Below are 25,083 nucleotides of genomic sequence, written 5' to 3'. Positions count from 1 at the left end.
CGCTTGCTGCCACCCCATATAGAGGCAATTTCATTTCTCCTTTGGGTAGGGTAGTACGTACCCAACAATCTGACAGATTAGTAGCCCTTACCAATGTTTCCAGATTTCGTGAATATGTATTCATATCCCATGTCCCTCCCCCTGAAACACAAAGTCCTGGCATGTTGACGATTATTAATGTCATTAGTGTCCATCTTTTCGTTGGAGGCGAAGTTTCAAGGGTCTGGCCTGCGTTGATGTCCATTGGGGTTCTGGAGCTCTCTTGACTCGAGTCCAATGGATCCAAGCGGCTTGTTCCTTAATCTTTATGGCTGTGTGAGTGGTCAGCAGTACCTGGAAGGGACCTTCCCACTTTGGCTTCAGTGGTGAATCTGTAAAAGACTTGACATATACATAATCCCCAGGTTCGATCTCGTGTACTGGTCCATCCAGCCCACGAGCTCTTGTTCCCAGAACCAGTTTTTCTACCTCTCGGAGCTGTTTTTGTAAATTTATCAGGTAATCTGTCAATATTTCATTCCCCAACTCTGTGGATGTCCCGTCTTGTACACTATATGGTCTCCCATATAGTATTTCAAAGGGGCTCAAACCTTCTTTGGTTCTGGGTTTTGTTCTTATCCTGAGAAGGGCTAATGGTAATGACTGAGGCCAGGCCAAGTTAGCTTCCTGGCCTAGCTTTACAATGATTCATCTTTTCTACCTGACCACTCGATCGTGGGTTGTATGGGGTGTGAAGTTGCCAATCTATACCCAATAATCTGCTTACTTTTGAAACAACCTTTGCAGTGAAACGAGATCCTCGGTCCGAGGAAATCACTGCAGGAACCCCAAATCTTGGTATAATTTCTTGCAACAATGCTTTAACGACTTCTCTCGTTTTATTGGTTCGGCAGGCAAATGCCTCTGGCCATCCTGAAAAGGTATCAGTTAACACCAATAGGTATCGAAACCCCCCTTTTCCTGGAAGTTCTGAAAAATCAATTTGCCATTGTCGTCCTGGATAATTTCCCTTCCCTATTTGGCCAAACTGGACTCTGGGACCTGTCCTAGGGTTGTGTCCTGGTTTGAGGTAAAACAGAACTAATTTTCTGTTCAGTAATTTTTCCTTTTTAGCTGGGCCTCTTCTAACTAAACAAACTCTGAAATTAACGGCATATTGTTCAGAAACTGCTCGCTCTCATAGTGATAAGACCTGATAATACCAAGGAATGGTATGCAGAGAGGCCCTTGCTTATACTTATTGCTATAACAACCAAGGTCAGGTAAATTTGTTATTTGCCCCGTTGGAGGGTCGGAAGCGGAAAAGCGTAGAGGGGTCACACCTGTAGGGAGGAGCGGACAGGACAGGTGACCCAAAACTGACCAACAGGGTATTCCATCCCATCTGCATCATGCTCAGTATAAAAGCTGAGGGATCAAAGGGTCATCTCTCTTCCTTCAATGGCCGACATCTGAGGAGGACCCTGTCTGTTCGTCTGCCTTTGATCCCGATCCGAGCAATCCTGACTCCAGATCCGGAATCCAGCTCCTGTCCATCACCGAGTCCAGCCTGGGACTTTCCCCTGTGCCTGCTGGTGACGTGATCATCACCCTGGGAGCTTGATACGGTTTTGTATATACTGTACATTTTTTTTTTCTTTTTTTTTCCTTTTTTTTTTATTATTTATTATTTCATTATTTATTAATGTTTTCATTAAAGTAGTTTAGTTTTTTCTAAACTCATAAATCTCTTTTATCTCTTCCTCTCCTCTCTTTTCCTTGGGGGGGGGGGGGAGGGGCCATCTGTCGCTCTGATTGGTCAATCTGGTCAAAACCGCGACAACTTCCTTTAGGAAAGCGCCTTCTATACGCTGAACAATTCCTGTAACATATAAAGAATCAGTTATGATACTGAGATTTACATCAGAAAAAAGCTGAAAAGCACGCGCAACAGCTGCAAGCTCAACAACTTGGGGCGATCCATTGACACATTTTATATCTTGGTTCCAGAGATTGTCGGTGGATCGCCAAAGGACTACCGCTGTGTGTGTTTTCCCGGAACCGTCTGTGAATGCTGTGACTGCATTAGGAAGTGGGGTATGAGAAAGTAAGGTTCGATTAGTCAGGGGTAATTCTTCTAAGGAATTTAACAGAGGATGTTTAGGTAAATGGATCAAAATTTGACCAGTGTAGTCTGCAAGTGCAGTCTGCACACTGAGAGATTCTGCTAACATCCATTCCAAGTCTTTCTTGTTGGTGGGAATATAAATGAATTCTGGATCACTAGCTTTTAGAGTCTGAAGTCGGTGACGACCTTTCTGAATCAAGTTGGCAAACATTTCTAATCGTGAAGTTACAGTCTGTGTAAATGCATGAGGCAAAAAGAGCCACTCTAATACCACAAGTGGGTCTTTTTTTGTTGAATCCCATTGGCTTAGAAGGGCATATGGCTGAAAGGTATTTTGAATGATGACTAAGTACACTGGAACCGTTAAACAAAGACGGTGACTTTGACGCGTCTGTAAAGCCTCCGTTACTTGCTGTAGACATTGCAGTCCAGTAGGTGCCAGCTGTCTTTAAGAGTTCAAGTCAGGATCACCCTTTAACAATTGAAACAGGGGGTGTAGATCTTGTGTAGTGATCCCTAGAAAAGGTCTGAGCCAGTTGATGGTTCCTAACAATTTTTGCAGATCATTCAGAGTCTTTATTTGTAACGCCAGCTTCCGTGCTTGTGGCTGGATGGTGCGAGTTGTAATTTTCCATCCTAGATATTTCCAGGGTGGTTCACGTTGGACCTTTTCCTCGGCTATCTGCAAGCCTGCTTCTTGGACAGCAAGGTGGACTTGGCAGATGACTGTCTGCAGGTCTTTGTCTTTTTCAGCAGCTAAAAGTATGTCATCCATGTAATGATAAAATATAACATGAGGGTTTGCATTTCGGACAGGTTGCAAAGCATTTGCCACAGTTAGTTGGCAGATAGTCGGGCTGTTTAGCATACCTTGTGGCAACACGGTCCGATGATATCATTGTGTGGGCTGTTGCTGATTGATAGATGGTACAGAGAACGCAAACCGGGGTGCATCCTTTGGGTGTAGAGGAATAGCAAAAAAACGGTCCTTGAGATTGATGATGGCTATTGGCCAATTTTGAGGCAGCATAGAAGGTGAAGGAAGACCAGGCTGTAGCGCACCCATGGGCTCAATGACTGCATTTATAGCTCGAAGGTCATGTAACAATCGCCACTTACCACTTTTCTTTGGTATTACAAATACAGGAGTGTTCCACGGGCTGGTGGTGGGTACAATGTGGCCAGCGGCCAGTTGTTCTTGTACTAAGTCATGCAAATGCAGCAGTTTGTCCTTTTTCAGGGGCCATTGATCTACCCAAACAGGGTTTTCTGATTTCCATGTCAATGAAAAGGCCTGCTGCTTGTCAATAGCCCCTATTAAAAATTTGTTTTCAGGAGGATTCCCCGCTGGCTTAACAAGTCTCGACCCCATAACGTACAGGGCACAGGGAGGACATAAGGAGCTGTTTGTGCAATCTGACCGTCAGGTCCCTTGAAAGTTAATATCTTTGCACTTTGTTTGGGTCTCTGAGGACCTCCTACCCCCACAATAGCAGAGGTGGGATCTCTCAGTGGCCATTCGGGAGGCCAGTTGGATACATTTAAAATCATACGCAATAGCATTTTCCAGTCATGGGGAGTCATGACATACCCATCCCCAATAGCTGTTAGTAAGTTCTTGGTGTATGCTGACTGGACACCATAATCTTTTACTGATTTCCTCAGTTCTTTAACATGATCGTAACTCAAAGCCTCCCACACTCCGGGTCGATTTCTGCGATAAATAACAGGGAACGCCTGCAAAATGTCTGCGTCGCCTTTAGCTAAGGTTTCTTTTCGACATTTGTCCCACACACTACGACAATCACTCGAGGGGGTTAGGTCATTCCCCACTACCTCTTTCAAATTATCATCAGGAGGAAATAGATTAGGTTCTTGGTCTGGGTCAGTCGGCCCAGGATCGAAGGAGTCTCCTTCTGAGAGACTCTCTTCTGCAACATAGGTATTGTCCAGGGGTGGTGGTGGCGGGGCGGAAGGACGCATTGGGCTCTCCTCAAAGTTTTTTTTTTTTGTCCCTTTGCAGAGCTCTACTAGGGCTTCAGATATCTGCTGCCAAACTGGTAAATGCTTAGCTGCAACCTTATCTGTCCCTGCAGCAGCATCCCAAAGCTTTGTGCCAATTTGGTCCCACATGTCTTTGTCAAAGGTGCCCATCGGTGGAAAGTCGGGGGCATTTCTCCTGACCCAGTCTAAGAAAGTTACTAAAGACAGGGTAGATATGGATCGATTCTGAGTTTTAAAAATATACCGTAGTACCTCGAGATTCATTTGCTGCTCTTTCAGCAGAGAGTTTCCCATGGTTCCCGATCGCTCACCTCTGTCCAGCAGAAAGGTGATGAGCCGGCAATGAAGTCAGTCCTCGAGTCAATCCCTGGTTCGATTGGGCTACGCTACCGGTATGGACGTCTTCAGTCTCTTGATTCGTGCCCCATGTTGGGCGCCATTTGTAGCATATGAAGAGCACGGACTCAGGTCAGGGCTGCAACCAGAATCATTTATTACAACCAACACTCAGCTTATATAGTCTTTCAGATCACTAAGTCCATCAGTGCTATCTTCTTGCCCAATCGGACACCTTCTTGCAACCCCCAACTGCCGGACTGGCGGATTCTTCTCTAATCAGTAGGGTCGTTAGGCGCTGTTCAGGGGTTGTCTTTTGTTAGTATTCCTGCTTATTCTATTCCTTGTTCTGGTCTTTGTTTCTTCCACAATCTGTTCAACATCCTGTTAACCCACAATACTCTTCTCCTGAAAAGTCACACTAGCAAAAAAAGAACCACCAAAAGTAAAACTAACCAGCACCTACTGTACCCTAAGCATGCTCCTTCTACATACAGACACTAACTTGTTTAATTAAATGGAAGCGCACCATTGCATCAGCAGCTGGACACATTGGAGGGTAGCGCTTGCTGCTCTGTGCCTCTCCCCACTCCACGTGGCACCAAGCCCCTTCCTGCAGTTACCTGGTGCTGGGAGGTCAGAGGCAGAGCCCCCGAGGAGGGGCAGCCCCATCAGCCCTGCCCTAGCAGTGAGAAGCCTTGGGAAGGACATCTGCCACTTGACATGCGGAAAGCATACTCCACAACCTGTGGGGTTGTAAAGTAGGTATGTTTATTCAGCGCCGGGCAGCACGGGGGGTCACCCCACCAAAATCGTGCGCACCCACCGCGGCAGTTAGCTTAGGATTTATACAATCAGATCTTACATATTCAAGGGGCGCCTATACATATCCATAACCTTTCCCCGAAAAGGCGGTCTTTATTACAATGAGTTACAAGAAATCATTTCCATGGTCTCCGCCTTTAACTCCTCCCCATTGCACATGCGCAGTGTCTCCTGGTGGTCGTGGGCCGGGGTCTCGGGGATGAAGGCCAGGTCTTCCTCGCTGTGTACCTCTCCCTTTTAATGTTAATGTGTTGCTCCAGGCCACGGGGTTGGGAAACCAGATGATCACTCTGTATACCAATTGTTCCCTTATCTCCCATCGAGGCCGACAGGTGACCACTTTATGGTTTCAACACATCCTTTCTTTTGCCTAAATACCTTATCAATGGCTTAAGGTGATGGATACACAGCTTAAACCAAGCAATGGCCCTGCCATTAACCCTTGAGTGTTATCTCCCTTATCAATCCCCCCTTTTCTAAGAGATTAGTAAATTCTTTTACTTATTCCTACAGCATATTTTCTTTTTCTAAGCGTTTCTTAAAATATTTTCCTGATTCGACTTTTTGTCGAAGCTGATGCTTCTTCCAAAGCTCATAATCACTTGTGGTTCCTTTTGCACAACACATAAAGCATCTAAGTAAAGTGCAAATCATAATCCCTAAGACTATCATTGTAATTAATAATACAAACAGCTCTTTCAACCAAGCAAAGTCAGGCAGCCACGAGGTCAATTTTTTCCAAAGATCAGAAAAACCAAGTGAAGTATCATCTTGAGATACTTGATGTTGTGCCCTTGACTGTTGCCAAATTTGAGCAATGTCCGTTTCAACTCTTTTCTCTTGATTTATATATGGGCAGCAGCTCTGGTTTATTATTAAGCAAACTCCTCCCTCCTTTGCCGTATTCCAAGGAGGGGGAGTTCTAAATTTCCCTTGGGAAGGGCTGTGCATACCCAGCAATTGGAGAGGTTCAGACTATCTGCTACAGATTTGGTCATTTGTATATATGAGTTACTATGTCAGTGGGAAAAATAGTTTTCCCAGTTGGGCTTGCGTGACCTTCCATGGAGATTTATGTGCCTTTTTCACTCTGGTGTGGTGGATCCAGGCGCTCTGCTCCTTGATCTTGATTGCTGTGAAGGAGGTGAGTAGTACCTGGAAAGGTCCTTCCCACTGCGGCTCCAAAGTTTTTTCTGTAAGAGACTTTACATATACATAGTCTCCAGGTTGTATGTTATGTACAGGCCCATCCAAACCCCTACTTCGAGTCCCAACCACGTGTTTCTCAATTTTGCTGAGTTGTGTGCTTAATGCCACCATGTAGGAAGTCATGATTTCATCCCCAGCTTGTGTGGACATTCCTTTCTGTATTCCATAGGATCGCCCATACAAGATTTCAAAAGGGCTCAGTCCTTCCTTCGCTCTTGGTCTAGTTCGTATGCGCAGGAAAGCCAAGGGAAGGGACTGAGGCCAGGCCAAGTTCGTTTCCTGCCCCAATTTCACAATCTGCTGCTTGATTAGGTGGTTCATTTTTTCTACTTGGCCACTCGACTGAGGGCGATATGGGGTATGAAGCTGTCAATCTATACCCAAACGGCAGCTAATTTTTTTGTACTATTTTTGAGACGAAATGTGATCTTCTATCAGAGGATATGGTTAATGGAACCCCAAAGCGTGGCATTATTTCCTGTATTAATGTTCTGGCTACCTCCCGAGCCTTGGCTGTCCTGGTAGGGAATGCCTCTGGCCAACCTGAAAAGGTATCAGTTAATACTAATAAATATCGATACCCCCCTTTTCTTGGGAGTTCTGAAAAATCAATCTGCCATTGCTGCCCAGGCCCATTGCCGCCCAGGCCCATTGCCCTTCCCAATTTGGCCCATTTCTGGTTTGGGGGTATTTTTGGGATTAGTCTGGAGACAAAGATCGTACTGCTGAGTCACTTGTCTCACAGTGGTGTATAAATTTCTAGCTACAATTTCCCTAATTAGTTGTTTATATAGTGCCTCTGCCCCCCAATGCCTCTTTCTATGTTCTTCCCTTATCAGAGACCATACTAGATAAGAGGGAACGATTAGTTTCCCTTGTGGGGTGAGAGCCCATCCCTCCTCATTATATGATCCTTCTAGATCTGTGATAAGCTTCTGATCTTCCTTGGTATATTCTGGCTTACCTTCTAGGGAAATTTGCCTGTCAGGGATCAAAGCCCCTTCTGTTTTTACCTTTGCTTTGGCTACCTGTTTTGCCTCTCTGTCCGCCAGCTCATTTCCTCTTTCCAACTCCGAGTTTGCTTTCTGGTGTGCCTTAATGTGCATGACCGCCACTTTCTCAGGGAGTTCGACTACCTCCAGCAGTTTCAGGATCTCCTCTGCATGCTTGATGTTTTTGCCCTGTGAGTTCAATAATCCTCTCTCCTTCCAGATTGCTCCATGAGCATGTATGACTCCAAAGGCGTATTTCGAGTCTGTCAATTATTTCTGCCTTCTGTGCCAAGGTATTCATGGGCAAAGGCCCTGACTCTGTTAATTCCTGACTGGTGGTAATGGCATATCCGGCATGCCTTTTACCGCTTAGGACATAGCTGCTTCCATCCGTGAACCAGTTTTCCATGTTTTCCATAGGACTGTCTCTCAGGTCCGAACGGCTCAAATATGTTGCTTCGATGGCCTCCAGACAGTTGTGATGCACTGGTTCTCCTGTGTTTCCACTGAGGAAAGAGGCTGGATTGACAATGTTAGTGAGCCTGACATCTCAAGGATCTTTGTGGGGAGAGCCAGTGTCCGCCTTTCACTTCTAATACTGTATGGGACACCAACACAGTCATTTTCTGGCCCAGGGTGAATTTTTGGGCTGCCTGGATGTTTAGTACTACAGCTGCGACCGCTCGCAAGCATGCAGGCCAACCCTTTGCAGTTGCGTCCAAAAGTAGGCAACTGCTCGTCGATACGGGCCCAGATCTTGTGCTAGTATTCCCAGGGCAATCCCCTGCTTCTCGTGAGAAAAAAGAAAAAACAGTTTACTCACATCTGGGAGTCCTAAGGCTGGGGCCGACATCAGGGCCTTTTTTGCAACTCAAAGGCCTGTCCATTCAAGGTGTTACAGGGTTTTAGTCAACACCACCCAGTCATCCCCAGGAAAGTTCGTAACTCTTTCACTGTCTCTTTTCAGGCCTGTCCCAAAGTCCTTTGTGCAGCACTGATTTCATAGCCCAGATAAATCACCTTACGCTGCATTACTTGGGCCTTCTTCTTGGATACCCGGTATCCCTGGAGCCCCAAAAAGTTTAGCAGACTCACCGTCCAGGCCATACAAGTGTCCTTTGTCTTGGTGGCAATCAGGATATCGTCCACATATTGTAACAGTTTCACCTCCTCAGGCGGGGCTTCCCAGGACTCAAGATCTTTTGCGAGTTGGTTACCAAATATAGTAGGGATGTTTTTGAACCCTTGTGGTAACACCGTCTGAGTTTTACGTCCGCTTCTGGGATTTTCCCATTCAAATACAACTATTTTCTGGCTGGCGGCTGTCGTCCTTCCTTGAGTTTGACCTCAACAGGTGGAGCATTTTTTGCTTTCCCGGGCACATCGGTGGTCCATACCCCGGGGTATACCTGGTTCATGATTTCTTTGCTGATTTTTCCTTCTGTGGGAACACTAGCTAGGGATAAACTCATTATTTGGATATACTGCTGGTCATTTACCTCCAGAGTAATCTCTCCCTTTTTAAATTTAATTATTGCACCCAATTGTTCCAACAAATCTCTCCCCAAAAGTGCTTTCGGGGAGTTGGGCATGTACAGGAATCTGTGGACACCCCATTGTTTTATCTCAGAGGTTCACAAAAATATGCCTTTTCACTTTGGCCAGTTGCCCCTTTTACCATGATATAGTCATTTCCCAGGGGCATCAGAGCTTGGTTTAAAACCGAATACGTTGTCCCTGTATCAACCAGAAATTCCACCTTCTTTTGCTCCTTCCCTAGCTTCATTATAACCAGTGGATCCGCTAGGGTGGATTTCCCAGATCCCCATCTGGGATTTCTTCTGCAGCTTTTGCAGCTTGCGCCTAATATCTCCTGTAGACTGACCTAAGAATAAAGAAACTAGTTGTTGTATTCCTACCTCTGACCCAGGATCCAGCGGTGTGTTACGGCGCATTACGTCCCCTAGTCGATCCAAGAATTCGGATGGTGACTCGGAAGGACCTTGTCTAATTGCATATAATGCTGACCAATTTATGGTTTTGGGAATGGCCCTCTCCATTCCTTTTGAAATCCACCCCTGGTATGCCTGCAGTTTTCTATATCCACAGACCTGTTTGCATCCCATTTGAAGGGGGAGGTATTCTTTAACATCTCCTCCTGTAGTTTTATAATGATCCTCAGCCAAATCCCCTGCAGTTTTTAAAATTAATTGTTTTTCCATCTCAGTCATATATTCTAATAATAACTGTAAAATGTTTGGTTACACTTACCGGATCATTCCTGTAATCCTTGGCAACCCTTCTCCATGCCTCTAAATCGGTGGTGGAAAAAGGTACCTTGATTAGCATTGTCCTGCCATCTGGCCCTACCGCCTCTCGGAGAGGTGCCTGTAAGACTGTTGGAGTAGACTTTTTCTAGTACGGGAGGATACAGGGCTGTCCGGGGGAGTGGAGGTTCCGTCCGAGTCCACATCCTGTTCCTGTGATCGAGGGGGAGGCTTAAGCAAATCAGTTAGATCTTGTTCTGATGCCCGGTGGATTTTATTTACTCTAGTAAACCACCTTTGTCCAATACTGCATGCCGAGCAACACTGCCTCAGTTTACCTTTAAGTTCTTTGTTATTTTCCCGCTCAAGGGCGAGTACCATAGGGTCCTGTGGCGGCACCATTCCACAGTCCCTTTGCCACTCCGGGTGATTTCGGAGCATGAAAAACGTGTCTGCATATGACACTTCATCCCATTTTCCTTCCCTCCTTAAAAACAACATTGATTGCAGGATGGTGTTATAATTGATTGACCCATAAAGTGGCCACTTAGCTCCATCTTCCAGCTTATAAATCGGCCACCATTGATTGCAATATTTAATGAGAGTCTTCTTATTCTCTGTACCCCCGGTTCCAACAATGTTCCTCCAGTGTGTCAATATACAACCAAGGGGGCTTTTCCTTAAAATACCTTTATTCTGAGTGTTACCCATCTCTCCAGATTGTTTCTTGTTAGCTATTGTACTTCGTTTTAATTTCCACGTGAACCTTTCCTCACAGGTCCTTACAGTCTTCTCCCAATCTTCTTCCCAAACGTCCCAGTCTTCTGGGATTAAAGTTTTCTTCCCACATATAAACTTTACTATTTTGGACTCTTGATGGGCCCTTTCCCAATCATAAAACCGTGGGATTAGAGGAGAGCATTTGGGACACTCAGCTCTCCGCCTCCTGGATAAACAATATGAATTTTTCTCACAAGATTTACATTTCAACAGGACCCAAGCTGAATGCCAATTTTCAGGTAATTTGTTAGTAAGCCCACACACAAAACAAGGGATCACCCCCACGTGTCCGTCAATTTGGGGGTTTAGAAAGGTATCTGGGACAGGTTGTTCCCAGTCTAGGGCCACTGTCTGTCCGGCAGGTGTTAAATACACTCCTTCTAAATAAATTCGTCCCTCGCCCCTCCTTATCCAGTCCCCTCCTTCATTTAAATATTCCCAAGGTTCGAGCCCAAACCACCGAAGGAGTGACTCTCCCTGTCCGGCCACTTTGATGATCAGCCAGACCCCTGATACTTAGGAGATGGACTAAACACCACAGCAGCCCAACTTACATATATCAAGACATTTACAAATTTTTACAGACGTTTCAGGCGCTTTGTCCGTCTCTGGCCGTGTTCCTCGTGGAGTCACGGAACTGCAAATCGTGACTCCCACTCGCTTCACAGCGGTGCTGTGTCTCAAACACACGCATCCACACACAAATGCTCTTAACATAAAATACCCGGGCATTTACAGATAAAACATACAATCATCACTCCAGTTGGTATCCCTCCAGCAGCTGCAGATATTATTCAAGTACTTGTATCACAACTTTGAGAAGCCCGCTTACCCTTCTCCTGCTTCTTATACAGTCATTAGCAGGTCCTTCCTGGCTCCCGATACTGGGATGCAGCGGTGACCTCGGATTTGCTTGATCTACCCCCAAGATCGCTAGCGGCCGCTCTATTGGTCAGCAAATCCCCTACTTCCATACAGGGTACCCTCCTCCCATACGGGGACTATGCCGCACGCCAGATGTCTCTGCGCGATTTACCGGCGGCCCTGGCCAAGCATGGGCGTCCCCTACGACTTACTGGCCCCCCTTAAACATACCATTTATCCGCGGCTTCAGGAGGTTGTTGTCTACTCCCACGGTGAGCGGCTGGGAGTGGAGGCTCCTCCGAGGAAAGTGCTCGGGGTGCACCTAGGGGCGTCCGCTCCGCAGTCAATCCCGCAGCCGAGCAGAGTGCCTCCTGGCTGGCTCGCCAAACTGATGTGCGGAAAGCAGACTCCACAACCTGTGGGGTTGTAAAGTAGGTATGTTTATTCAGCGCCGGGCAGCACGGGGGGTCACCCCACCAAAATCGTGCGCACCCACCGCGGCAGTTAGCTTAGGATTTATACAATCAGATCTTACATATTCAAGGGGCGCCTATACATATCCATCACCTTTCCCCGAAAAGGCGGTCTTTATTACAATGAGTTACGAGAAATCATTTCCATAGTCTCCGCCTTTAACTCCCCCCAGCTGCACGTGCGCAGTGTTTCCCGGTGGTCGGTGGTCGTGGGCCAGGGTCTCGGGGATGAAGGCCAGGTCTTCCTCGCTGTGTACCTCTCGCTTTTAATGTTAATGTGTTGCTCCAGGCCACGGGGTTGGGAAACCAGATGATCACTCTGTATACCAATTGTTCCCTTATCTCCCATCGAGGCTGATGTGACCACTTTATGGTTTCAACACATCCTTTCTTTGCCTAAACACCTTGGCAATGGCTTTAGGCTATAGATACACAGTTTAAGCCAGGCAATGGCCCTGCCATTAGTGTTATTTCCCCTTATCAGGGGATAGGAAGTCCAAACAAATCTGAGTGACAAATTTGGAGCAAAACCTGGACAGGGAGAAATATCCTCTGATTAAAATAATCTCATCCCATCAAAGGTGATCCTGTGGCTTGGATATGGACATAGGAGAACTGAGTTTGATTCTGTCTCAGTTCCCCAGGTACAAAGCTGTATTTTTTTCCTTCTTACAAAGCAAATATTTTGAGGTCCTTGGAGTTATTGTGGCAGTAAGAACTATGTATGTATTTAAGATGGACCTCTCAGTCAGCAAGCTATGCAGAGGCAGACACAGTAAGTCCTATGACTGGGTGCTAGATCAAGGTGGACAGGGGGTTCCCGGAACCAGGGAAACCCGAGGAAGAGCAGAGAGCCCCGCCAGGAGCCAGCAGCTCTCACGAGCGAGGCTGACGTGCTGAAGGGGGCGTTGCTGGAAGCAACCGTGGAAGATTTAAACGGCCTTAAGGAGCACTAGCAACCAGGGCGTGGCACAGCACGGCAGTTCGTGTGGAAGGACGTTGCACCCTGCTTGTTGGTCCACAGTCCAAAGAAGTGCTCTGGGTCTCTGACGAAGTGGTTGGCACTCGTCTTAGAGCTAAAACCAGTGCCCCTACAGAGAAAGCCCCTTGGACGTGTGATGCATCCACACAAACAGAACTGGTAAGGAGGGAGACTTCAGTACAGGTGGTAGGTTGCAGTGAGTGCCCAAACTCTTCTTCTCCTTCTCTTGGTGGTAAGTTACTTGCACACGGTGTGCACAGGTCGATGATCTGCTATGTCAGGTGGCTGAGTTGCAAAAAATGGTTAAAAGGTTGCGTAGTATCAGTGGAGCTGAGACAGAGATAGATGGGTGGTTTCAGAACTATGTTCCTGCAGTAGATACTACTGAGAATGAGGTACCTTGGACCCTGGTGACCCACAAAAGCAGGACTACGCTTCAGCCCCCACCCTCTGGCATCAAAACAAAAAACAGATATAAAGCATTAACAGCTACAGATAACCAGGAACAAAGTCTGCCAGGTGACCCTGCACTGTCAGCACACAGTAGACATGGAAAAAAAAAAACAAAAACCTGATGAGTGCTAGTGGTGGCTGACTCTCTGTTAAAGGGCACCGAGGCACCTATCTGCTGTCCTGATGCCTATCTGCATGTCCTTGCCACAACTTGTCAAGAACATGGACTACTACCCACTTTTACTCTTTCATGTGGGCATGAATGACACTGCAAGCCAGAACATAGGCAGAATTAAGGAAGACTATAAAACCCTGGGAGTACAAGTGAAAAAAATTGGTGCCCAAGTCATCTTCTCCTCCATTTACCAGGCAGAGGAAAGGGAGCAGCCAGAAAAGGGTGGATAATGCATATCAACTCCTGGCTACATGGCTAATGCCATCATGAGGGTTTTGGTTTTTATGATAATGGGACATTCTTTGATGATTATGGCCTGTTAGAGAGGGATGGGATCCACTTGTCTAGAAGGGGCAAGGGAATCTTTGGCAGCAGGCTAACCAACTTGGTGAAGCAGGCTTTAAACTGAAGGACTTGGGGGGTGGAGTCCAGGGTGACAATGCTCAAGCCAACTGGGAAAAAGGCCAGGCCAACCAGAGCAGTGACAAATGTTCCTTAGCTGACACCCAAGATGAGAGCCAGAAGGCCAACCACCTCAAGGGTGTGTATGGCTGTGGTGGATCCTCTTGCTCCCCTCCAGGGAAACCCTCACGCTCAACTGCCTCTCTGAAATGCCTTTACATCAATGCATGCAGCATGGGGAATAAACAAGAAGAACTAGAGATCTGTGTGGGGTCACAGGGCCATGATCTCATTGCAGTTACTGAGACATGGTGGGATAGCTCGCATGACTGGAATGCTGTCATGGATGGCTACATCTTTTTAGGAAAGACAGGCCAGCAGGGCATGGTGGTGGAGTTGCTCTCTATGTGAGAGACCAACTGGAATGCATCGAGCTCTGCCTAGGGGTGGACGAAGAACATGTTGAGAGCTTATGGGTAAGATTTAAGGAGCAGGCTAACATGGGAGACACTGTAGCCTTGGCTGCAGTGATCATGAGATGGTGGAGTTCAGGATCCTGTGTGGAAGAAGCAGGGCAAAAAGTAGAATTACAACCCTAAACTTCAGGAGAGCTGACTTTGGCCTCTTCAAAGACCTACTTGGAGGAATCCCATAGGCTAAGGCTCTAGAAGGAAGTGGGGTGCAAGAGAGCTGGTTAATATTCAAGGACCACTTCCTCCAAGCTCAAGACCGGTGCATCCCTAGAAGCAAGAAATCAGGCAAAGGAGGCAGGAGACCTGCATGGATGAGCAAGGAGCTTCTGGAAGAACTCAGACGGAAGAAGGAAGTTTACAGAATGTGGAAAAAGGGACTGGCCACTTGGGAGAAGTATAGGAGCACTGTCAGAGTATGCAGGGATGCAATGAGGAAGGCTAAGGCCTGCTTGGAATTAAACCTGGCAAGGGATGTCAAGGACAATAAGAAGAGCTTCTTCAAGTACATCAGCAGTAAAAGGAAGACTAGGGAAAATGTGGGCCCACTGCTAAATGAGGTGGGTGCCCTGGTGATGGAAAATGCAGAGAGGGCGGAGATACTGAATGCCTCCTTTGCTTCAGTCTTTACTGCTAAGGCTGGCCCTCAGGAACTCCAGACCCTGGAGGTAGGAGAGAGAGCCTGGACTAAGGAAGACTCTCCCTCGATCGTGGAGGATCGGGTTAGAGATCATTTATGCAAACTTGACACCCACAAATACATGGACCCTGATGGGGTGCACCCACAAGTGCTGAAGGAACTGGCAGATGTTATTGCGAAGCCGCTCTTTGAAAGGTCATGGAGAACAGGAGAGGTGCCTGAGGACTGGAGGAAAGCTAATGTCACACCAGTCTTCAAAAAGGGCAAGAAGGAGGATCCAGGAAACTACAGGCTAGTCAGTCTCACCTCCATCCCTGCAAAGGTGATGGAATGGCTCATTCTGGATGTCATCTCTAAGCATGTAGAATTAAAAAAGGTCATCGGGCATGGTCGACATGGATTCACCAAGGGGAAATCATGTCTGACTAACCCGATAGCCTTCTAGGATGGCAGGACTGGCTGGATGGATGAGGGGAGAGCAGTGGACGTTGTCTACCTCGACTTCAGCAAGGCTTTTGACACAGTCTCCCACAACATCCTCATAGGTAATCTTAGGAAGTGTGGGTTAGATGAGTGGACAGTGAGGTGGATTGAGAACTGGCTGATTGGCAGAGCTCAGAGGGTTGTGATCAGCGGTGCAGAGTCCAGTTGGATGCCTGTAACTAGCAGTGTTCCCCAGGGGTCAGTACTGGGTCCGGTCTTGTTCAACATATTCATCAACGACCTAGATGAAGGGATAGAGTGTACCCTCAGCAAGTTTGCTGATGATACAAAACTGGGAGGAGTGGCTCACACGCCAGAAGGCTGTGCAGCCATACAGCAAAACCTAGACAGGCTATAAAGTTGGGTGGTAAAGAATCTGATGAAATTCAACAAGGGCAAGTGTAGGGTCCTGCACCTAGGGAGGAATAACCCCCTGCACCAGTACAGATTGCGGGCTGACCTGCTGGAAAGCAGCTCTGCAGAGAGGGACCTGGTAGTCCTGGTGGACAACAAGTTGACCATGAGGCAGCAATGTGCCCTTGTGGCCAAGAAGTCCAATGGTCTCCTGGGGTGCATTAAAAAGAGCAGGTCAAGGGTCAGCAGGTCAAGGCCAGCAGGTCAAGGGAGGTCATCCTCCCCCTCTACTCTGCCCTGGTGAGGCCATATCTGGAGTACTGTGTGCAGTTCTGGGCCCCACAGTTCAAGAGGGACAGGGAACTACTGGAAGGAGTCCAGCGGAGGGCTATGAAGATGATCAAGGGAATGGAGCACCTCTGATATGAGGACAAGCTGAGACCTGGGTCTGTTTAGCCTGGAGAAGAGAAGACTGAGAGGGAAACTTATCAACGCTTATAAATATCTAAAGGGCGAGTGTCAAGAAAATGGGGTCAGGCTCTTCTCAGTGGTGTCTGGTGACAGGACAAGGGGCAGCAGACACAAGCTGGAACACAGGAAGTTCTGTCTGAACATGCAGAAAATCTTCTTTACTTTGAGGGTGCCAGAGCACTGGAGCAGCTTTCCCGGAGAGGTTGTGGAGTCTCCTTCTCTGGAGATCTTTAAAACCCTCCTGGATGCATTCCTGTCCAGCCTGCTCTAGGTGAGCCTGCTTTGGCAGGGGGGGTTGACTACATGATCTCTGAAGGTTCCTTCCAACCCCTACAATTCTGCGATTCTGTGATTTATAAAGTAAAAAAATATTTGATACAATGCAGAGTTTAACACAGCTTTAAAGACTAAAAATGTGTGATCACTATCTAAACAAGCCCCTAGCATGGGAGAAGGATGACTTCATACCTGGGTAAACAGCTATTAGTAAGAGGGAGATGATACATAGCGTGTAGCCCCGGATAGCATTAACTGTCTAGTACTGATGAGCTGTGCAGCATACAGCAAATGCAGATCAGAAGGTGAACAGTCACATTGCACAGTTACATTGAAGCACTGAACCTCTCACCCCCACCAGCCCTTACCCTGTCCTTTTCTGGCATCTGTGGAGTTCAGATGCCTACACTATCAGCATCTCTAATATGCAACAGAGGCCATTGCTTATCTGAAGAAGGCTGGAAAAGAAAATACAGGTTATGCAGCATGTAGTAATCAAAGTATAGTTGGCATGTGTGTTGTACATGTGTAGGCCGGCCTATGGCAAATGCCTGACGTGCAGAAAACAGACTCCACAACCTGTGGGGTTGAAAAGTAGGTATGTTTATTCGGCGCTGGGCAGCACGGGGGTCGCCCCACCACAATCGTGCGCACCCACCGCGGCAGTTAGCTTAAGATTTATACAATCACACTTTACATATTCAAAGGGCGCCTATACATATCCATGACCTTTCCCCGAAAAGGCGGTCTTTATTACAATGAGTTCCGAGAAATCATTTCCATAGTCTCCGCCTTTAACTCCTCCCAGCTGTGCATGCGCAGTGCCTCCTGGTGGTCATGGGCCAGGGTCTTGGGAATGAAGGCCGAATGTCTTCCTCGCTGTGTACCTCTCGCCTTTAATGTTAATGTGTTGCTCCAGGCCATGGGACTGGTTTCAGCCAGATGATCGCTCTCTCAAGACAACTGGGTTCCTTCTTTGAATACCAATTGTTCCCTTATCTCCCTGCGAGGCTGATGTGACCACTTTATTGTTTCAACACATCCTTTCTTTGCCTAAACACCTTACACAATGGCTTAAGGCTATAGATATACAGCTTAAGCCAAGCAATGGCTCTACTAACCCCTGAGTGTTAGTTCCCCTTATCAATCCCCCCTTTTCTAAGAGATTAGTAAATTCTTTTACTTATTCCTACAGCATGTTTTCTTTCTCTAAGCATTTCTTAAAATATTTTCCTGACTCGACTTTTTGTCGAAGCTGATGCTTCTTCCAAAGTTCGTAATCATTTGCGGTTCCTTTTGAACAGCACATAAAGCATCTAAGTAAAGTGCAAATCATAATCCCTAAGACTATCATTGTAATTAATAATACAAACAACTGTTTCAACCAAGCAAAGTCAGGCAGCCACAAGGTTAATTTTTTCCAAAGATCAGAAAAACCAAGTGAAGTATCATCTTGAGATACTTGGTGTAGTACCCTTGACTGTTGCCAAATTCGAGCAATGTCCGTTCTGGCCAACCTGAAAAGGTATCAGTTAATACTAATAAATATCAATACCCCCCCCTTTTCTTGGGAGTTCTGAAAAATCAATCTGCCATTGCTGCCCAGGCCCATTGCCCTTCCCAATTTGGCCCATTTCTGGTTTGGGGGTATTTTTGGGATTAGTCTGGAGGCAAAGATCGTACTGCTGAGTCACTTGTCTCACAGTGGTGTATAAATTTCTAGCTACAATTTCTCTAATTAGTTGTTTATATAGTGCCTCTGCCCCCCAATGCCTCTTTCTATGTTCTTCCCTTATCGGTGTCGTGGTTTTGGCTGAATTTACCAAAACCGGACCGACAGATGGCCCTTCCCCCCCCCGGCTTCCCCCCCCCTAAAAGAGGAGAGAGGAGGAGAAAGAGATAAAGGAGATTCAGAAGTTTAGAATGAACTAAACTACTTTAATGAAGAATTAATATTAAAATAAAAATAAAGAAGAAAATAATGAAATAGATACAATATATACAAAACCGTATCAAGCTCCCAGGATGACAGTCACATCACCGGCAGGCACTGGGGAAGTCCCAGACTGGACTCAGTGACGAATGGGAACTGGATTCCAGCTCTGGAGTCAGGAACACACAGATCAGGATCAAAGGCAGATGAACAGACAGAGTCCTCTCTGGATGTCGGCCATCGCAGGAAGGGGGTTGACCCTTTGATCCCTCAGCTTTTATACTGAGCATGGGGCAGATGGGATGGAATACCCCAGTTGGTCAGGTTTGGGTCACCTGTCCTGTCCGCTCCTCCCCACTGATGTGACCCCTCTATGTTTTTTCCGTTTCCGACCCTCTAAGGGGGCAAATAACGAAATTGGCTGACCTTGGTTGTTATAGCAATAAGTATAAGCAAGGGCCTCCCTGCATACCATTCCTTGGCATGGAGCACAAACATTGGTCTTATCACTCTGAGAACGAGCAGTTTTCTCCACGATATGCCGTTAATTTCAGACAGTTAGAAGAGGCCTAGCTGGGATGTAAAGTTACAGAACAGAAAATTGGTTCTGTTTTACTTCAAACCGGGACATTCCACCCCTTATTCCATACCATTTGCATCATGCTTAGATTACAACTACTATCATTTATAAAATCTATACATACATACATATATAGATAGATATATGTAAATCACTCAGTTATAATTTATCTCTATATACAAAAGCTTAAGTCCATTTCACAGTAGATCAGGTTCTCAGGGTAGGAAAGACAGTGTGAAATCCATTGTGGTTCGTGCCCATGGGTAACATGTCCATCTCGGAGAAGTTTTACTATACGCCACTTGATCAATCCGGCTAGGTTTCATCCTGAAAAACACTTATAGAACACTGTTAGTATTATAAACAACTAACATCATACTCGGAATTAAGTCTTCTCACCCAGGGTCAAATTCCCTTGAGGTACACATTGAACTTCTCCATTCTTCAGCATCACCCACCAAGTACATCCAGGTCCTTGAGCAAAAACAGTCCCACGAATGGGTTTGCCTTTGCCCGAGGCAGGAAAAACCCATACAGTTTTCCCTAGTATATTCCTTTCATGCACCACAGGGACTTTATCCCCTTCTACGATATGTAAAAGGTCTGATTGAGCAGGACCAGCTCGATTGATGGATCCCCTGGTATTAACTAACCAAGTAGCTTGAGCTAAATGCTTGTCCCAATTTTTAAAGGTTCCACCACCCATCGCTTTTAGGGTAGTTTTTAACAATCCATTGTATCGTTCAATTTTTCCAGAAGCTGGTGCATGATAGGGAATATGATATATCCAGTCAATACCATGTTCTTTTGCCCAGCTACTTATAAGATTGCTTTTGAAATGAGTTCCATTGTCAGACTCAATTCTTTCTGGAGTACCATGTCGCCACAAGACTTGCTTTTCAAGGCCCAGGATGGTATTCCGGGCAGTGGCATGGGGCACGGCATAGGTTTCCAACCATCCGGTGCTTCCTTCCACCATTGTAAGCACATAACGCTTACCCTGGCGGGTTTGAGGGAGTGTGATATAGTCGATTTTCCAAGCCTCCCCATACTTGTATTTCAACCACCGACCTCCATGCCACAAAAAAAACCTTTTAGCTTGCTTGATTTAGGTGCATGTTTCACAATCGTGGATAACCTGCGCAAGAGCGTCCATGGTTAAATCCACCCCTTGGTCACGAGCCCATTTGTACGTTGCATCTCTTCCTTGATGACCTGAAGTGTCATGGGCCCATCGAGCTAAGAACAATTCACCTTTATGTTCCCAGTCCAAATCTGTCTGGAAAATCTTAGCTGCTCGGTCCACTTGCTGATTGTTCCGATGTTCCTCAGTGGCTCGACTCATGGGTACATGAGCATCTACATGGCGTAGTTTCACGACTAGTTTCTCTATCTGTTCAGCAATATCTTGCCATAATTCAGCAGCCCAAACGGGTTTACCCTTGCGCTGCCAGTTGCTCTGCTTCCACTGTTTTAACCATCCCCACAGAGCATTTGCCACCATCCATGAATCAGTATAAAGATAGAGTATTGGCCACTTTTCTCGCTCAGCAATGTCTAGGGCCAGCTGGATAGCTTTTACCTCTGCAAATTGACTTGATTCACCTTCCCCTTCAGTAGCTTCTGCAACTCGTCGTGTGGGACTCCATACAGCAGCTTTCCACTTTCGATGTTTTCCTACAATACGACAAGATCCATCAGTGAACAAAACATACTGTTTCTCATTATCTGAGAGTTCATTATATGGTGGGGCCTCCTCAGCACGTGTTACCACCTCCTCTGGTGGCATTGTGAAGTCTCTGCCTTCGGGCCAGTTTGTGATCACTTCTACAATTCCTGGACGATTTGGGTTTCCTATTCGAGCTCGCTGTGTGATTAAGGCAACCCACTTACTCCAGGTAGCATCGGTGGCATGATGAGTAGAAGGAACTTTACCTTTGAACATCCAGCCCAACACTGGTAATCGGGGCGCCAGGAGGAGCTGTACTTCAGTACCAATTACTTCTGAAGCAGCTCTAACTCCTTCATATGCTGCCAAGATTTCTTTCTCAGTTGGAGTATAGTTGGCCTCGGAGCCTTTATAGCCTCAACTCCAAAATCCTAGGGGTCGACCTCGAGTTTCCCCTGGTCCTTTCTGCCAGAGGCTCCAAGTAGGGCCATTATCTCCAGCTGCAGTATACAGCACATTTTTAATGTCCTGTCCTCTTCGGACTGGTCCAAGTGCTACCGCACGCACAATCTCCTGTTTAATTTGTTCAAAGGCTTGTCGTTGCTCAGGACCCCACGCAAACTCATTTTTCTTTCGAGTCACTTCATAGAGAGGTTTCACAATCTGACTATAACCTGGAATATGCATTCTCCAGAAACCCACAACGCCTTCAGAAGGCTTGTGTTTCCTTTTTGTTAGTAGGTGGGGACATAGCTGTTATTTTGTTAATGACATCCGTTGGGATCTGACAATGACCATCTTGCCATTTAATTCCCAAGAATTGGATATTTCGTGCAGGTCCCTTGACCTTACCTCTTTTCACAGCAAAACCTGCTTTCAGAAGAGTCTCAATTACTTTCTTACCTTTCTTGAAAACTACTTTTGCTGTATTACCCCACACAATGATGTCATCAATGTACTGCAGATGTTCTGGAGCTCCACCCTTCTCCAGTGCAGTCTGGATCAGTCCATGGCAAAGAGTAGGGCTGTGTTTCCACCCCTGGGGCAATCGATTCCAGGTGTACTGACACCCCTCCAGGTGAAAGCAAACTGTGGCCTGCACTCTGCTGCTAAAGGAATAGAGAAAAAGGCATTAGCAATGTCAATAGTAGCATAGCATTTGGCTGCCTTCGACTCTAGTTCATATTGCAGTTCTAGCATGTCTGGCACAGCAGCACTCAGTGGTGGTGTGACTTCATTCAGGCCACGATAGTCTACTGTTAGACGCCAGTCCCCATCAGACTTTCGCACTGGCCATATCGGGCTGTTAAAGGGTGAGCGAGTCTTGCTGATCACTCCTTGGGTCTCCAACCAACGAATCAGGTTCTGAATGGGAATCAAAGAATCTCGGTTAGTGCGATACTGTCGTCGATGCACCGTGGAAGTAGCAAGTGGTACCTGCTGTTCCTCAACCTTCAGCAATCCTTCCACAGAAGGGTCATCTGAAAGGCCAGGTAAGGTAGACAGCTGTGTAATGTCCTCAGTCTCTACAGCTGCTATACCAAAAGCCCACCGATACCCTTTCGGGTCTTTGAAATACCCTCTCTTGAGGTAGTCTATGCCAAGGATGCACGGAGCATCTGGGCCAGTCACAATAGGATGCTTTTCCCATTTATTCTTGTTCAAGCTCACTTCGGCCTCCAGTACAGTCAGTTCTTGAGATCCTCCTGTCACTCCTGCAATAGTGACTGATTCTGTCCCTCTATGATTCGATGGCATTAGGGTACACTGTGCACCAGTGTCCACCAGGGCTCTATACTTTCGTGGCTCTAATGTGCCAGGCCATCGAATCCACACAGTCCAATAAACTCGGTTATCCCTCTCCTCCTCCTGGCTGGAGGCAGGGCAACCCTAATGCTGAGGACAGCATCTCCAATTGCAAGGTGAGTTCCTGTCTGGACATGGGCAGTGCATATTCTGAACTGGAGCAGCCATATTCATGTAACCATCCTTTCTTCTGTTTGCTTTACCTTGCAACTCAAGCACTCGTGACTGTAGGGCTGAAGTAGGTTTTTTATCCCATCTCCTCATGTCCTCTCCATAATTGCAGAGGCAAAGCCACAGGAAACCTCGGAGCGAGTCCTGTTTCCCTTTGGTTGGTCTCATAGGAGGGCGTTTTTTCTTAATGGCTGCAACTCTGGTCTTAACTGCAGCTTGGGTCTGAGCAGGCACCTCAGTCTGAGCTGCAACTTGGATCTGAGCAGGAACTTGAACCTGAGCTGCAACTTGAGCCTGAGCTGGGTAAGAGTAAGATTCTTTCCCAATCTCAGCAAGTTTTTCAAGCAGTTTGTGAAAAATTGTCTCGTTTTGCTCAACTATTGCCTTGGTCATTTTCTCTATTGTCTCATTCTGTGTCTTAGCTATATTCTCCATTGTTTCAGTTTGTGTTTTATTTTGTTCAGCCATCTTCTCAGTTTGTTCAGCCACTTTCTTAGTCAGGTTTTCTATTGCTGCAACACCGATGGGACGAGAGAGACTATCTTCATACTGTCGCACCCTATCAGGAACCTCATTTACAGTTGGTGTATCAGTATCAGATGCTCCCCAGACCACTGTTGACAAAGTGTGGGAATACACTGATGGTGCACTCTGCACAAACTTTTTCAACAAAGGTCGTTGACATGGCATTTCATTAGGATTTATAGTCACTTGCCAATCGCCATAAATCACTTCTCGAATAGCCAGTTCTCTCAGGTATGTAATACCTTTCTCCATGCTGGTCCATTGCCTTGGACGGCATTGGGTATCATCCTTAAAGGGATATCTGCTCTTTACAGCTGATAACAGTCGCCTCCAGAGACTGAGAACCTCTGCCTTATTCCCAATCGCTTTATCAATACCTCCCTCTTTGGCCAGATTTCCCAGCTGGTTGGCTTCTCTACCATCTAAGTCTATGGAATTAGCTCCACTGTCCCAGCATCGGAGCAACCAAGAGAGAAGTGGCTCCCCATCATGACGAGTAAAATCCTTCCTCAGATTTCGCAAATCCTTTAAGGACAAAGAGTTAATAATTACATCTACATCTGAGGCATCATCCTGTATCGAGGCTGGCTGAGAAGGACCCTCTCCCCTATCTACCTGAGAAGGAGCTCCCCATCTGGTTGACTGTGTTGTAAGAGGGTGCTTTCCTTTATCTACACCAGACGGACCCTGTCCTGCATCTTCATCAGAGGAACCCTCTCCTGAGCTCTCTAGCTTGGGCATGTCTTTGTCGTAAGGGGCAGGGGACGGAGCCGACCTCTTTTTCTGCTTCCTGGTCACCGGAGCAACTTGTGCCGGTTCTGCTGGCGCTGGGGTAGCAGCAGTACTCGGTTTGGGAGCTGGAGCAGTGACAGCGCTGGCTGTCGGGGCCGGAGCAGCTGGTGCAGCTGCGGGCGTGGGAGGGGCTGGCAATGGAGATGTGGGGAGTGCGGGCGGCGGAGTAACTTTTACTGCCGGCTGCGGAGTGACCGGGGCCAGGATGGGCTGGGACGTGGCTTGTGCCGGAGCCGGGGTCGAAGCCGGTGTTGGTGGAGGTGCCGGAGCCGGTGTGGGGGCGACCGATGCCGCTAGGGCCGGTGTCGGCGTGGCCAGGGGCGTGGTTTTCGCCGGGGCCGGAGCCTTGGCTTGTGCCGGTGGCTGTGGGGGAGCAGCCGATGCCGTTGGCACCGGTGTCGGCGTGGCCTTGGCCGGTGCCGCTGGCTTGGCTTGGGCTGGAGCCGGAACCAGAGCTGGAGCTGGTTCTGTTTGTGTCTGAGCAGCAATAGTGCATGTCACACAACGCTCACTTCTGCACTGACATTTCATACCAAATACTGCCTGCATTACATTCAGTAAAGCCAACAGCACTATTACAATTAAGTGACCGTAACAATAATCACAATCATTCTCCAAAGAGCCCACAGGTTTTTCATCCCCTAATTCCGTTGGTATCACTTTGGGATAATCACTAAGAGGCAAGGTAAACTTTCCCCAGCGAAAATCGAAAGTGTGATTAGCAACAGAATCCATCACATGATGCCCAAGATATGCAGGTACCATAGCAATCCAACTGACCACATTATACATCTGGAGGCACATCCACACGAATACAGCACGCTTGACCCACCGCATCCAAACACAAAAAACAAATAAACCTTTCAATATATTCAGCCAGTTTAACACCACTGTGTCAATGAACTTCATACAAAGCTCTCTAAAAATACCATATACAATATTCTGTAGGTACGACATGATGTAAGCTGTCGGTTCTCCCTGAGCAAGCTGGAATTCAAACTATTCAGGCAATCTTATCAAACCACAGTCGTCGTGCCCCACGTT

This window comes from Numenius arquata, chromosome W (genome assembly GCF_964106895.1).
Source record: "Numenius arquata chromosome W, bNumArq3.hap1.1, whole genome shotgun sequence".
Lineage (NCBI taxonomy): Eukaryota > Metazoa > Chordata > Aves > Charadriiformes > Scolopacidae > Numenius > Numenius arquata.
This window is presented reverse-complemented; position numbering follows the sequence as displayed.